The following is a 14,065-nucleotide window of genomic DNA, read 5'->3' on the forward strand; positions in this document are numbered from 1 at the left end:
TTCATTGTCACTTTTCACCCACTCAAGTTCTTGCAGCACCTGTCGATGCTCCATAGTTGTATCTCATATAGTTGCGATAGAAAACGTGACATCTCGCTCGACACATGCTGCCTCTCTAACTTCCTCTTTGATATTCATATAGAGGTCCTCATTGAGGCTACATGTCCAATAAGGTCACATACAAACTTATCAATTGATGTTGGATTGGAATTCTCCAAAAAAACCCGAAAGTAAATACTCAACATATTTAAATATTATATTCACCTGACAGTGGACTACCGACATTTTGTGGAGGTTCGGCTACCACGGGTCTGGCGCTTGGAGGATGTGGTTCCTTGCGTACTCGAGTCATTGAGTCAAAGTCCACTTCACGCCCAAGCACAAACTTTGCATATAGCATCTTTGCATAGTATTGGGGAATTTCAGAGTGACATTTCTTTGCAAAAACCATCTCCCAGATGTAGGCTACATTCTCTTTCATGGCTTGGTTATAACACCGTGAAATGGGCCACCGTCCGTGTCCTACGGCAACTATGCTCGAATCCCATATACTAACTGAATCATCATTTAAGACGAGGGCCTTTACAGATGACCACTTCATGCCATTAGGGTTGTGGAAAGGACTGGCAATGGCAATTAACACTATATTAGAGAATTTGGGAAAATCCCAATTCCCACGAAATAAAATATAGTCACTTCAAAAGTAAAATTTGATGTTTTTTATTGAAACATTAGCTCTATTGAGAACCCAAGTTTCAATTATGTTGGGGGAGACTAGACCATGCACAATACTTTCCCAATTCCTACAACCCAAGCAACAAGCTTCCATATGTTGCTATGGCAAAAGGCCTTAATAGATGTGAACATGGATCCATGGCCAAAACATTTGTTGATTTGCTAGTGAAAGAAAGATGTTTGTTGTTTCATATGCATCAAAACCACAAACAAAAGCCAATTTATAGATGTTGCGTTAGGAAGATTCATTGGAGTAAATTAAATTGTAGTATTATTGGTATATGCAATAGGATTGTTATAGATCTTTGACATCCATCATATAAATGTGGTGCTCAAAAATAAAATTAAACTTGCAACAACTGTCAATTTTTATTTGGTATATTAGATGTATCAAATTAATGCCAAATGCATAGGTTTCTATGTTGATAAATTGCAGTATTGACATATGCAGCAATAGGATTATGGTAGAGCTTTGACATCCATCATATAAATGTGGTGTTCAAAAACACCGTTCCATCACAATAGAGCTCGTGAAACTCTCCATCACAATAGAGCTCGTGAAACTCAGAGACGTGGTCTTGATAAAAACCTTTTTTAAAAATGCTTTCTTGTGCTAAATATAATCAAAACCATTGACACATAGCCAATTTTGCACCACATCGTTTAACATAATCATTAACAATTCCATACTAGTATTCATACTCACAAAGTAACTCATCTCCGAAGGAGATATCCTTTATGGTTTGCATAGTAATGTAGGCATGGGCACTCAAATCTCCTTGTGACTTTTGAGCCCAAGGTGGTAGTTTAGGGATGTATACAAATATAACATTTGTTCTTTCTTTATAATACATTGAGCTATTTATATATCCAGCAATGTTTCCATACAATACATCTCCCACAATACATTTCACATCTGTCAATGGCTCAATGAATGGATCTTCAAACATAACATAAGTCTTCATCCTTGGGAAAAACTTGAGGAGAGATCTCCAAGTATTATAATCATACTTTGGACCATTATATACCATCAAATCTTGTTTCTTCTTGATGCTCGTATGTACAAAAAGACCATATCCTGCCCCAGGTATTGTTGATTTCTTTACTTCATAATGGATGCCATTCATTTCGAACACGTGCTCAATGGGTATGGGCAATTCATGTTTCCATACACCATTGGATGCAGGATCAAATTTTGTAATAAGATAGCTCTTCAACTTTTCAGGACAATCTGCAACACCTATCATATGTTTAAAATCAAAGAATCATTCTTTTAGTGGAGGAATACAAACTCACATCACAAAGCACAGAGCAATTTTTGGACAAGGTACTAACTCAATGTCTATTAATTCTTTCACAAAACAAATTGAAACATAATGTTTTGCAAATCGAATCTAACCAAATAGTGTCCAAATATAATTCAAAATGTAGGTACAAATGTTTTAGCTGAGCATTTGTGTCTGCAACTCTAATTAACAAGATCACTCAGATTCACTAAGGGTTGTCTATGCAATAAAATCAAATCAAGTTGGCTAAGAATTCCCTTGCAGCATCGGCAGTGATTCCCCTTTCCTTGCATCCAAGAACCATAGCAAAGCGTTTAGCCTCACTATCTTTCAATGGCCCCATTTTGGCAATTTTTCCTAGCATGCATTCTTCCTCTTCATTCAATGTAACATGTTGAGCATGCACCATACTTCTTGTAGTCGAACAAGTCCCTCTCACTCTAGTTTTGGTTACAGGTGAAGTAATACCTTTCTCTGTGTCTTTTTTTGAACTACGAGTAGACATATGAGATTCAACATTCATCCTTTCGAGCACTTCTTTGTTTTTTTCTTTGAATTCAAGGATCACTGGTTGAAAATAATAGAACATATCATGCCCTTCGACAATCGGAGCTTGACCAAATCTATTAGAAGAGATGGCACTACGCACATCTACAGCATCATCTAGCATCTGTAGGTATGGTAATAACTCATGAAGCAAACTAGAATCACCACAATCTATATCAAATTTTGTAGGAAAAATGCAATTTTCTGCTGGATTAACACAACCCGTGTAAGGTGAAACATCAATGAACACTGTTCTTGCTGGTTTGCATTCCTCTTTAAAATAACACCACACTCTCATTAATGGTTTAAACTCCGCTTCCACATTCATCCTATTTGGTCGAATGATTCTACTCTTTGTATGTTTGTGGCATGCCATCGCACCCCAAACCATGAAGAAATGTAACTTTCTGTTAACATGATGCTCCAAAGTGTCCAGCATGTGTTGCACCGTGCCCTTTTCTCCTCCAGTGGACCAAATGCCAACATGGCAGTGATTGAGCAACCATTGTAGAAACTCTAAACACCCAGGACGGAGAACAAGCCAATGCTTCCCATTGTGCAAGCTCATATGTTTGTTTGACTTCGAAAAATAATGCTCAAGCAATAACCCCTTCAAATCTATTATCACTGCTAGTCTTATATTTGTTATCACCTCTTTTGACATTATTTTTGAGGGTGACATTATGTCTTCTCCTTTACCTTCTAAGATTTCTTCCTACACCATGGCTTCATACAATGACATTGCATCTTCTCCTTTACCTTCTAAGCTTGCATCCACATTTGTCAATGGAACATTAACTCCAGACATTGCATCCTCAACGTTTTCAATCAACCATGTTGAGCTTGGAACTTGCATGCTAATGTTCAAATTAGGCACATAACGAATCATTGGATCAGGTGTCACATGTACAGGCAATGCTTCTAGCGATGTGAAATTGAGATGGCCAAGATCTGTTGATAAACAAGGAAATGAAATTCATAAGTAGAAACAAACTGAAGATTGAGATGGAAAACTAAATTTTCAAACTTTAGGTTGTGTGCTCTCAATGCAATTTGTTTGTGTGAAAGCATTCATGTTTTTCTTTTTCAAAACAAAATTGGATTACTAAAAAAAAGAAAGCATTCATGTTCATATGCTTAGTATACCCCCTAAAGTTGTTGAATCTATACCCTTTCAAGTTATTTTAATCCCCAAAACTATATATCCTTACAATGCCAAAAACCTTTGTGTAATAGATAGAGTGGAGTCCAACATTATCTAGCATTTCCCGAGTGTTCCCACTAAAAAAAGATTTGGCCAAGTGGCCAAAACATATTTGAGCATTCATATGAAGTGAATAAGGATAGAAACAACAATTTACACTAATTCATTCATCACGATCAAGACTCAACACACTTTTTAACATTTATGAACTCATAAATAAATTTGGATGTGTATCACAATCCGAAGGTATTACAACATGCAAACACATCTTTTCATGAAATACAGAAAATTAAACATATTCAATAATACATATGAATGTTTGAATTATGGCAATGAGATAGAAGAAATTTCCAAGTAATATTAAAAGATCTTTGGAACGAAATTAATACATCATATGGAGAATATAGCAAGATAACATATGGAAAACACGAACACCGTATAAAAGGACAATTTCAAGGACCTGTTGCTTCCTCTTCTGTTTCCCAAAACTTTGAAGCGTGTTTTTGTAAATGCTCACGCTGCTCTTCATTGAAGGGTTGAAGCTCTTTTTGTCTTGGTATGGTATCAATTTCTTTATCCCCTCCACCTTCAATTGTATCATGTTCTTTTGGTACCCCCTCTATTGCCAATATTGGTTCTTGTTGCAAGCCAGCCCATTGTCGAATTTCATGATTACTGTAAGCATACGTGCAACATATACTTTCAACCTTTGCCAACTCCTCATAAGTCTCAACAACTGAAACAACACGCCTCTTACAAGAAAGAGACTCTATTGCAGCAAGCCCCTCAGAGAACAAGTTCAATACATACTCATCTTCTCGACAGAAACGCATGATCATGTCTTTCATGATACTTGAACGTTTTGTTTTCAAGGACAATTCAATTTCAAATTCATCATCATCATCCTCATCATCATCATCCTCGTCACCTGATTCTTCTACACCACTTGATTTTTCATATTTTTCATCTGCAACATATATTGATGGCTTACATTGTGCATTGGTATAGCACTCAATATCGTTGAAATGCTTTTCCTTGCTTACCAGTACACAGGCAATTAAGCCATCCATAGATCCAATGACAAATATATCTACAGTTTCAAAATTAAGGCAACCAAAGTGTATTTTATATTGTCCTCATGTCTTATTTAATGCATTCTTCAAACATGATACATGATTCATGGTCAAGAACACCACAAGAAGGAATTGCACTGGGGGAGAAGTTCAACAAACACTCAAAGCGATCCTCGTTCCAATTTCTACTTCTGCTTGGTCCATACATTACATACATTGCCATTGGCTCTTGGTACACATTATGTATAAATTCCATTCCCTCCATGTTTAAACCGACTGTGTAGAACCTCCAAGGCCGGGTGGAATTCGGTCCATGACTTGCACCTTCACTTTGTCCCATAATCCACCTTAGATACCCCTTTGCAGCATCAGGCAATGGTGGAGTTTCCTTGCTCTGTTGAAGCTTCAATTTTAACCATGAGTCAGAGCAACCACGAATCCGATGATACAATTCTGGAGTAATTTTAAAATGTAATCTACACTCATCCCAATTTTTTAAAATTAAAGAAGGTCGTTCTGCCGATATAAACATATAAATTTCTTCTTGTAGTGCAGCATCTCTCTTGATCTGCATAGCTCGTCCTTCAATATCAAGAATCATGGCATCAGTCTTTGTTTTAGCTATGATTACTCTACCTTCCTTAATGTCATTTTGAATTTGACCAATTTGATCTTCACTCAATCCACGCAAGCATCTAAACATTGAGACTGTGGGTTGCCTACGGCATTTTCCATCTTGTGAATATTTGCCTGCAATGTAATCCTCAAGGATGGAGATCCAGCCATCATAAATGGCATCGCTTGTGATTATCATATGTACATCCTTCGTGGCAAAGCTATTGCCCAATGTTACCTTGCTAGTGTCAATGAAAGCCTGCAAAATATATGAATCCATTAGAATGCAATAATTAAGAAAACAGACTTGTAAAAAATGATTCATAATTAAAATTTGTACTTACATCCCAATTCTCATGATCTAGATGTCCTTTTGAAAGCCCTTGCTGTACTTTCTTGGGTCTATTAAAGAGAATCCATTGTCCCCTCACCTGCTTAAGTATATCAATGTATGGAGATTGTCTCAAGATATTTTGAGACTCCAGGTTTGCCATCTTTGATATCTCCACACAAAAGCATGCGGGACAATTGACTACAATCCTCGCCTGGCGGGTGTGGTAGTAGTTCTTTCTTTGGGCCATGCTGTTATCATCATTAGATGTGAATATTTTAGCAGCATATATTGAATGTTGTCTAGATAGTATCCAGTAGTGGCACTTGGTTAAATCCTTTTTATCTACCCTTTCTAGGGGCTGCTTTGTTTCAGGATTGAAAGGCATTAAATCTGCTACAGCAGCAGGAGGCCTAGAGTTATAATCGAAGTCTGCAGCAAGCTTCTCCACATGCTCTTTGTGCAACCCTCTATATACATAGCTTGGAGGAGATTTTTGACATCTTGCAACTGGAATTGGAAATGTTGCATGCAATCTGAATGGGTAGTATTTTTCATACTCCACCAAGCCTGATGGTCTCTTTTGCCCTTTTTTTCCTATGACATTTCCACTTGGCTCCAATTCACTACCACTGCTTCTTTCCACAACTGCTAGCATACCCTCTGGAGGTGTTACTTCTTGTGGTACATCAATTATAGTTAGCTTTCCTTTCTTTGCCCCTTCTCCGCTACCACCTGGTGCTTGAACCATAGTCGACTTTCCTTTATTTGTTCCTTCTCCACTATCTTCCCCACTCTTACGCTTCTTTAATGTTGCTGAAACTTTGCGATATGATTCAATGATTGTTGTCACCGTGTGAATTTCATTTCCATCAATTGATTCAACACTTATCTAGCCTCTTGAGTGCATATTGTCATCTACATCAGACTTCATACGAGATGCTTCATAATCACTGGGATCCAAGAGGAATTTCTTATTTTGATTTATAATGATCAACAATCCAATATCTCCCTCTTTTCCAACCACATCTTCTGTGATTTGATGTACTGATCCAACAGAAGTGTATGCACTTTTATTAGGTAACAAAACAAATAAGTGAACTCGTGTCAACTGTGCTCCCTCAATACTATATATGTCAAAGTACCAAGGTATGCTTTTTTCTCCAAATCCACTTACAACTTTCTCAACCTTCTTTACATTTGTGTCTTTCCTGTAAAAAACCCAAGCAATATACAAAGTATCATCTTTATAATCTCTAATGTTAGAAAAAACACATTATCGATAAACATATCTGAAATAGAATTCAGAATTGACACTAGACATATTAGTAGATTTGAGAAAGCACTAGATTCTAGGGAGATTTGGTTGTACTAGGGAGATTTGGTCGTGCGGCCAAATCTTATGGGCTTCTTTTAAAGCACTAGAAGGGGAGGTTTGGATGTGTGGCCATATCATATGGCCTTCTTTCAAAGCACCAAAGTTTGGGGAGATTTGGCCTTGTGGCTAGATCTTGTGGGCTTCTTTCAAAGCACTAGGATCTGGAGAGATTTGGCCGTGCAACCAAATCTTGCTAGCTTCTTTCAAATCGGTCAAATCTTTGAAGCTTCTTTTAAATCACTTGGGTTTAGGGAGATTTGGTCGTGTGGCCAAATCTTGATAGCTTCTTTCTAATCACGAGGGTCTATGGAGATTTGGCTGTGCGGCCAAATCTTTTCAAAGCACTAGGGTTTGGGGAGATTTGCATGCGATCAAATCTTGCTAGCTTCTTTCTATTCACGAGGGTCTGTGGAGATTTGGCCGTGTAGCCAAATCTTTTCAAAGCACTAGGGTTTGGGGAGATTTGGCCATGCAGCCAAATCATTTCAAAGCACTAAGGTTTGGGGAGATTTGGCTGTGCAGCCAAATCTTTTCAAAGCAGCAGTATTTGGGGAGATTTGGTTGTGATGTCAAATCTTTCTAGCTTCTTAAAAATCACTTGGGTCTAAGGAGATTTGGCCGTGTGGCCAAATCTTGCTAGATTCTTTCTAATCACGAGGGTCTAGGGAGATTTGGCCATGCGGCCAAATCTTTTCAAAGTAGCAGTATTTGAGGAGATTTGGTTGTGATGTCAAATCTTTCTAGCTTCTTAAAAATCGCTTGGGTCTAAGGAGATTTGGCCGTGTGGCCAAATCTTGCTAGCTTCTTTCTAATCACGAGGGTCTAGGGAGATTTGGCCATGCAGCCAAATCTTTTCAAAGTAGCAGTATTTGAGGAGATTTGGTTGTGATGTCAAATCTTTCTAGCTTCTTAAAAATCACTTGGGTCTAAGGAGATTTGGCCGTGTGGCCAAATCTTGCTAGCTTCTTTCTAATCACCAGGGTCTAGGGAGATTTGGCCATGTGGCCAAATCTTTTCAAAGTAGTAGTATTTGAGGAGATTTGGTTGTGATGTCAAATCTTTATAGCTTCTTAAAAATCACTTGGGTCTAAGGAGATTTGGCCGTGTGGCCAAATCTTGCTAGCTTCTTTCTAATCATGAGGGTCTAGGGAGATTTGGCCATGCGGCCAAATCTTTTCAAAGCAGCAGTATTTGAGGAGATTTGGTTGTGATGTCAAATCTTTCTAACTTCTTTTAAATCACTTAGGTCTAAGGAGATTTGGCCGTGCGGCCAAATCTTGCTAGCTTCTTTCTAATCACGAGGGTCTAGGGAGATTTGGCCATGCGGCCAAATCTTGCCATCTTCTTTCCAATCACGAGTGTCTAAGAAGATTTGGCTATGTGGACAAATCTTTTCAAAGCAGCAAGGTTTAGGAAGATTTAGTTGTGATGCCAAGTATTTATAGCTTCTTTCAAATCACCAAGGTCTAGGAAGATTTGGCTGTATGGCCAAATCTTGTATGTTTTAAAAGAAGCCAAGAAGATTTGGCCGCATGGCCAAATCTCCCCATTTAAAATTCAAAATTCAAATCTTAAGATTCAAATTTCAAATCTGAAAATTTCAAAATTCAAAATTCAAAATTTTAGATTCAAAATTTAAAATTGAAATTCAAAATTTTGAATTTTGAAAATTTCAGATTTGAAATTTGAATCTTAGATACAAAAATCAAATTTCAAATTTCAAGATTTGAAAGTCAAATCATATAATAAAGACCCTAGTTTCAAATCACACTTCGAGATTCCTACTTTTACAAGACTCTTTCTTTCAAATCGTGGTGTTTCAAAATGGAAAAAATGGAGAAGATGCAAGAATTAGGTACACTTTTGATTTTTTTCGTTTTCTTGCTTGGATGATTGAGTAGCCATTGTTGTTCGTGAGCTTATGCTCTTAGGATTTCAAGCAATTGTAGGAGCTATAGAGAGAGTAGCTATAGCAATTGTAGGAGTTGTCTTTCTTGCTGGCAAACGGAAGAGGAGCCAAAGGGGAGAAGCACGGAGAGAAGAGAGCGAGCCGTTGGTGGGACGGAGAGGAATACCGTGAGGACAGCAGAGCATGAGCAAGGGAGAAGAGGTCTCGTGAGAAGAAGGAGGAGGAGCGGTGGCGATCCTTTCGGCTTCGACTAGAGCTTCCGTCGGAGGGACGGAGAGGAGGTCCCATGAGAAGGAGGAGGAGCGGTGGCCCGGCCGGCTTCCGCTGCCCACAGCAGCTTCCATTTTTTGGGAGGGAAGAGGTCCCCAAAAAAAGCATACTTTTGGGGGAAGGAGTAATCTCCCCAAAAGCATGTAGAGCCCAAAAAAAAAAGAAAAAAAGACCTCTTTCTAATTCCACTATTGAGTGTGGAATCTATGGAGAGTTTCATTGGTAATGGAATTTTAAAACTTACATAGTTAAGTGCACACTGTTAGGACAAATCTGGGATGGTGAGCCTCCCGGGACCTCTTATTTTGACATAGTTTTGAACTTTTTTGCTTGCAATTAGCTAACCAAGGGTGGAGGAGTGTTTTCCAAGAACTGCCCCATCTAAGACATTGTCCTTAGGCTCTGAAACAACCCCAGTTACACATTTGAGATCTAGAAAGGGAGAGAACAAGGTGAGCCTAGCACTTGATCCTCCATGAAGATGAATTTAATTCCTTCTCATAGGTTTACTTTTTATGCTTGGTTTAAAAGGTTTGTTTAGCTTTGCCTTTTAAAGTTTTGTTTTTTTAATAGTTTTAGATTTTCTGGTTTGCTTTTAAAGTAATAGTATGATTTTAAAGTGTAATAGCATGAATCATGAAAAGCATGTACGATTTTTTTGAAAGTAGGATCTCTAGATTTGAATTTCAAAATTTGAAACTTGAAACTTGAAATTTGAATTTTTAATTTCAATTTTGAAATTTGAATTTTGAACTTTAAATTTTAAATTTTAAAATCTGAATTTTCAATTTTTAGATTTAACGTTTGAAGATTTGGCCATGTGGCCAAATCTTCCCATTGATTTGAAAGAAGCTAGCAACATTTCGCAGCATGGCAAAATCTTCCCAAACCCTAATGCTTTAAAAGATTTGGCCACACGGCCAAATCTCCCAGAACCTGATGATTTGAAAGAAGCATGCAAGAGGAGGTTGCACGGCCAAAACTCCCCATACCCTAGTGCTTTGAAAGAAGCCTACAAGATTTGGCCACACGACCAAATCTCCCCAAGTTTGAAAGGACGCCACAACCAAATCTTCTCAGTGCTTTGAAAGAAGTCACCAAGGTCTTGAAGGATTTGGCCGTGCATCCAAATCTTGCTAGCTTCTTTGAAAGCACCAAGGTCTGAGCAAATCTTATTGCTTCTTTCAAATCTTATTGCTTCTTTCAAAGCAGTAGTGTCTTAGGAGATTTGGCCATGTGGCCAAATCTTGTTGGCTCCTTTCAAAGCACGAGGTTCTCTGGAGATTTGACCATGTGGCCAAATCTTGTGGGCTTCTTTCAAAGCATCAGGGTATGTGGAGATTTGGCTTCTTTCAAAGCACCAAGGTCTAAGTAGATTTGGATGTGTGGATAAATCTTGATGGTTTCTTAAAAGCACCAGCGTCTCAAGAGATTTGGTTGTGTGGACAAATCTTGCTATCTCCCTTTCAAAGCACCATGGTCTGTGAAGATTTGGCCATGTAGCCAAATTTTGCTACCTAAAATTTAAAGCACCAAGGTTTAGGAAGATTTGGTCTTGCAATGAAATCTTGTAAAGCATTTTCATCCTAAGTCACACCATCAGATATCAATATTAAACTATAACAAATAATATGTACTATGCAGGTGCCACATTGAAAGTGGGAGTTAAAGTCAACTTGCTTGTCAGTGGAAAGATTGTTGCCATTGGGACAATATTCTCTACATCACATGATGACATGTGCCAAGGTGTGCCCTTGGGAGAAAACAATGTATCGGTGGCGATCGATATTTGTATGGATGAAAGTGCACTTCTTCCATTTCCTACAATGGATGCATTCTTAGTCTATGAGGCTTTGGGTAGTGTTGTTCGTTGGAAAGCACGATCAATGAGTTTTGTGGACAATGTCAATGGAGCTATTGTACCAATGAATGATATAACATCAGATACCATTGATGTTGAACCTCTATGTGAATATGATGAGTTTTCCATTCGAGAATCATGGAAGGACAATAAAGTTTTAATATGGGATGAATAGAAAACCAAGAGCATTGTAGAGGGTGTTGTTTTGTATGTCTACCCATTTGAACCTATAAATTTTGAGATGCTTGGTGAAGGTAATCTAGGTGTGGGAATTGAAAAGTATCATAGTGATGTATCAGGCATCGATACCATCCACTTAATAAAATGGCCCATTGCACAAATAACCTTTTTAGATGGAACTTCATTAAGAATCGATGACACCATGAATTTTCCAAGTGGTTCTAGGAAAAAGCACATGGAAGATGAGGACCCAATGGAAAAATCCACAAAAAAGAGGCGTTACTGCATGATAAAGCAGAAAGCTAAAAAACATGGCATGCCATTAGCATCATCTAGACTCACAAGGGATGCAATCACAAAAGTATCTATGATTGATTGTTGTAAACAAAATTGTTGTCAATTTTCCGATCATCAAATGATATCCAAATTACGCATAAAGAATAATTGGGGCCAAAGTTTGGAGGCTCACACCAATTATGTATATGACACTCTTGGGGTTGCTTGTGAAAAAGATGACAATGGGCAGTTCAAATATGTCTTTTCATTGAATGGTATTCAAGTTTGTTGTAGAGCATGGTATGAAATGCATGGTATTCCAAAAACAACATTTTATCGATGTAGGGAGCAATTTGAAATTGGTATACGAAGGTGCATGCATGGTAATAAAGGAATTGTGCGGAGAGGTTGGGATCACACAGAACTGGGTAGAGCCATAATCCAAGATTTTGTGGATAACAATTCTGAGCGTATGCCACACAAAAGTAGAACACTTCAGGATGGATCAAGGGAAACACAGTTGGTGATACCGGATATATACAAGCAGGTTGATTTTCTCTATGAGGTTAACATGCAGTTAAAGCATAGTTTGGGTTGTAAGGAGATGTCAACTTCCACGTTCAACCACATATGGAACTCTAAATTCAAGCATGTAACTTTGTCAAAAACAAGTGAATTCTCTAAGTGTGGTTTATGTAGTGCAATCAAGGCTCAGCTTGCAGCGACAAAATGCCAAAATGAACGTAATAAGTTGATGGAAGATAGAAGAAAGCACATGTTACAACAAAAAATTGTAGAAATGTGTACTACACGGTGCAGATTTTCTGAAATGTATCCTCAGACATACTTGTGCATTATCCATGATAAGATGGACCAAAAGAAGACAGCCATCCCTAGATTACGCAATCGTTCAAAGGACACAGACAAATCCTTTCAGCTCCCAGTGGCTTTGACTGGCATGATAACACATGGACATGGTTAAGGACATTATGGTCACTTTTCTTTATCCTTATGGTCGTCGGATCCTAACTTCACAATTGGTTCATTGGCTTTGTGTTTGAGAAATCTTGAAAGATTTGATAACCATGCACTTGGAGATTTGGTACATGATGGGATGCCAAGGTTTGACAATGCTCTGCTAAACGCACTAACCTCAAGAGAAGCATTGGATTCTCACTATGTTTCTAATGACAAGCAACAACTTCATCTTGGAACAGTGGGTGGAACATTCAAAGACCTTGGACTTGGAAGTTCCCATCAAGAAAATCCTTATAAGAAACTACCCGAACACCTATTGTTGTAGTTGGATAATTGTGATTCTGAAAACAAGAATAGGTACTTGTTTGCATACCTATCATTACTTGTTGCTCGAGGGATTTTCAAGTCAATGGTTGGGCATACACATGAGGATATTGATGCAATGTTTAGCAGGTTTTTAGAGAGGTTAAGAACTAGCCAAACATTGACATTTGCACATCTCGTGGATACTTTTGGACAATGTGAGGAGTCTTCTCCAATGCCATTTTTGGTAATGGAAGTCCCTGATTTCAAGAGCTATGTTGATGGATGCCTATGCGATGGGTAAGATGCTTTAGTGGGACACTCAAAGCCTCTCCAATTTCGGTTCTTTATGCAAAATGAAGTTCCTATCATGCAACATAAAGTGCATCCATGATCATTAGATTGGCAACCAAGTGAAGGTGGCATTGAGTTGTGGAAGAGACATCCAATTGGTCATCCAATGCTACCAAGTGGAGAGCCACCTTGTGTAACCATGTTTAAGTATGTGAAGGATCACTTAGATGTGATACTTGGTATCAAGGAGTATGTATGCTTTTGGGAAAAATGGGTGCACCTGCAAGGTCCAGAAGCATCTTTCACAAAGTTTTACAAGCCGGTAGTGAAGTACTAGAAGAACATGATTGACGAGCTTGATAAACCAAACAATAGTGTAGAGGGCATGTACGAGAGATTTTGGCCAAAGACGCAACATATTGATTGTGTGCAAGTAGATAATGAAAACGATGAGTTTCAAGGAATTGAAGAGTTGAATGATCACTACTGTGGACCTCAAAGGAAAAAGCCAAAACAATCATTTGATCCAATGGTTGATGTACAAAAAGGACACTTTCTTTTGGTTCGACCAGCAGAAAAAATTTACCCAATTTGGCTAGGCATTGCTCAAACTGAAGTACAGAAGGATAATAAATCTAAAAATTTCAAGAAGGTTTTCATGCAATATTGGGCACCCGTATGCAAAAGACACAATGCACAAATTGAGGAGGTGTATGCAGATTGTTGGAACAAGATTTGGATGTGCAATAAAGGTGATCCTCCACGTTGGGAATCTGTTGATGCTATTGTATGGTCATGGGTTCCAAAAGGTAACCTCTCAAAGAAG

At 38.2% G+C, this 14,065-nt stretch overlaps 1 pseudogene; it reads right to left on the bottom strand.

Moving 5' to 3' along the window:
- Window positions 1-63: 63 nt before the first annotated feature.
- On the bottom strand, window positions 64-6,724 carry LOC147899876 (uncharacterized; annotated as a pseudogene).
- Window positions 6,725-14,065: the final 7,341 nt, after the last annotated feature.

This window comes from Dipteris shenzhenensis, chromosome 7 (genome assembly GCF_047967505.1).
Source record: "Dipteris shenzhenensis isolate YYH24624 ecotype China chromosome 7, Dip_SZ_1.0, whole genome shotgun sequence".
NCBI classification, from domain to species: domain Eukaryota; kingdom Viridiplantae; phylum Streptophyta; class Polypodiopsida; order Gleicheniales; family Dipteridaceae; genus Dipteris; species Dipteris shenzhenensis.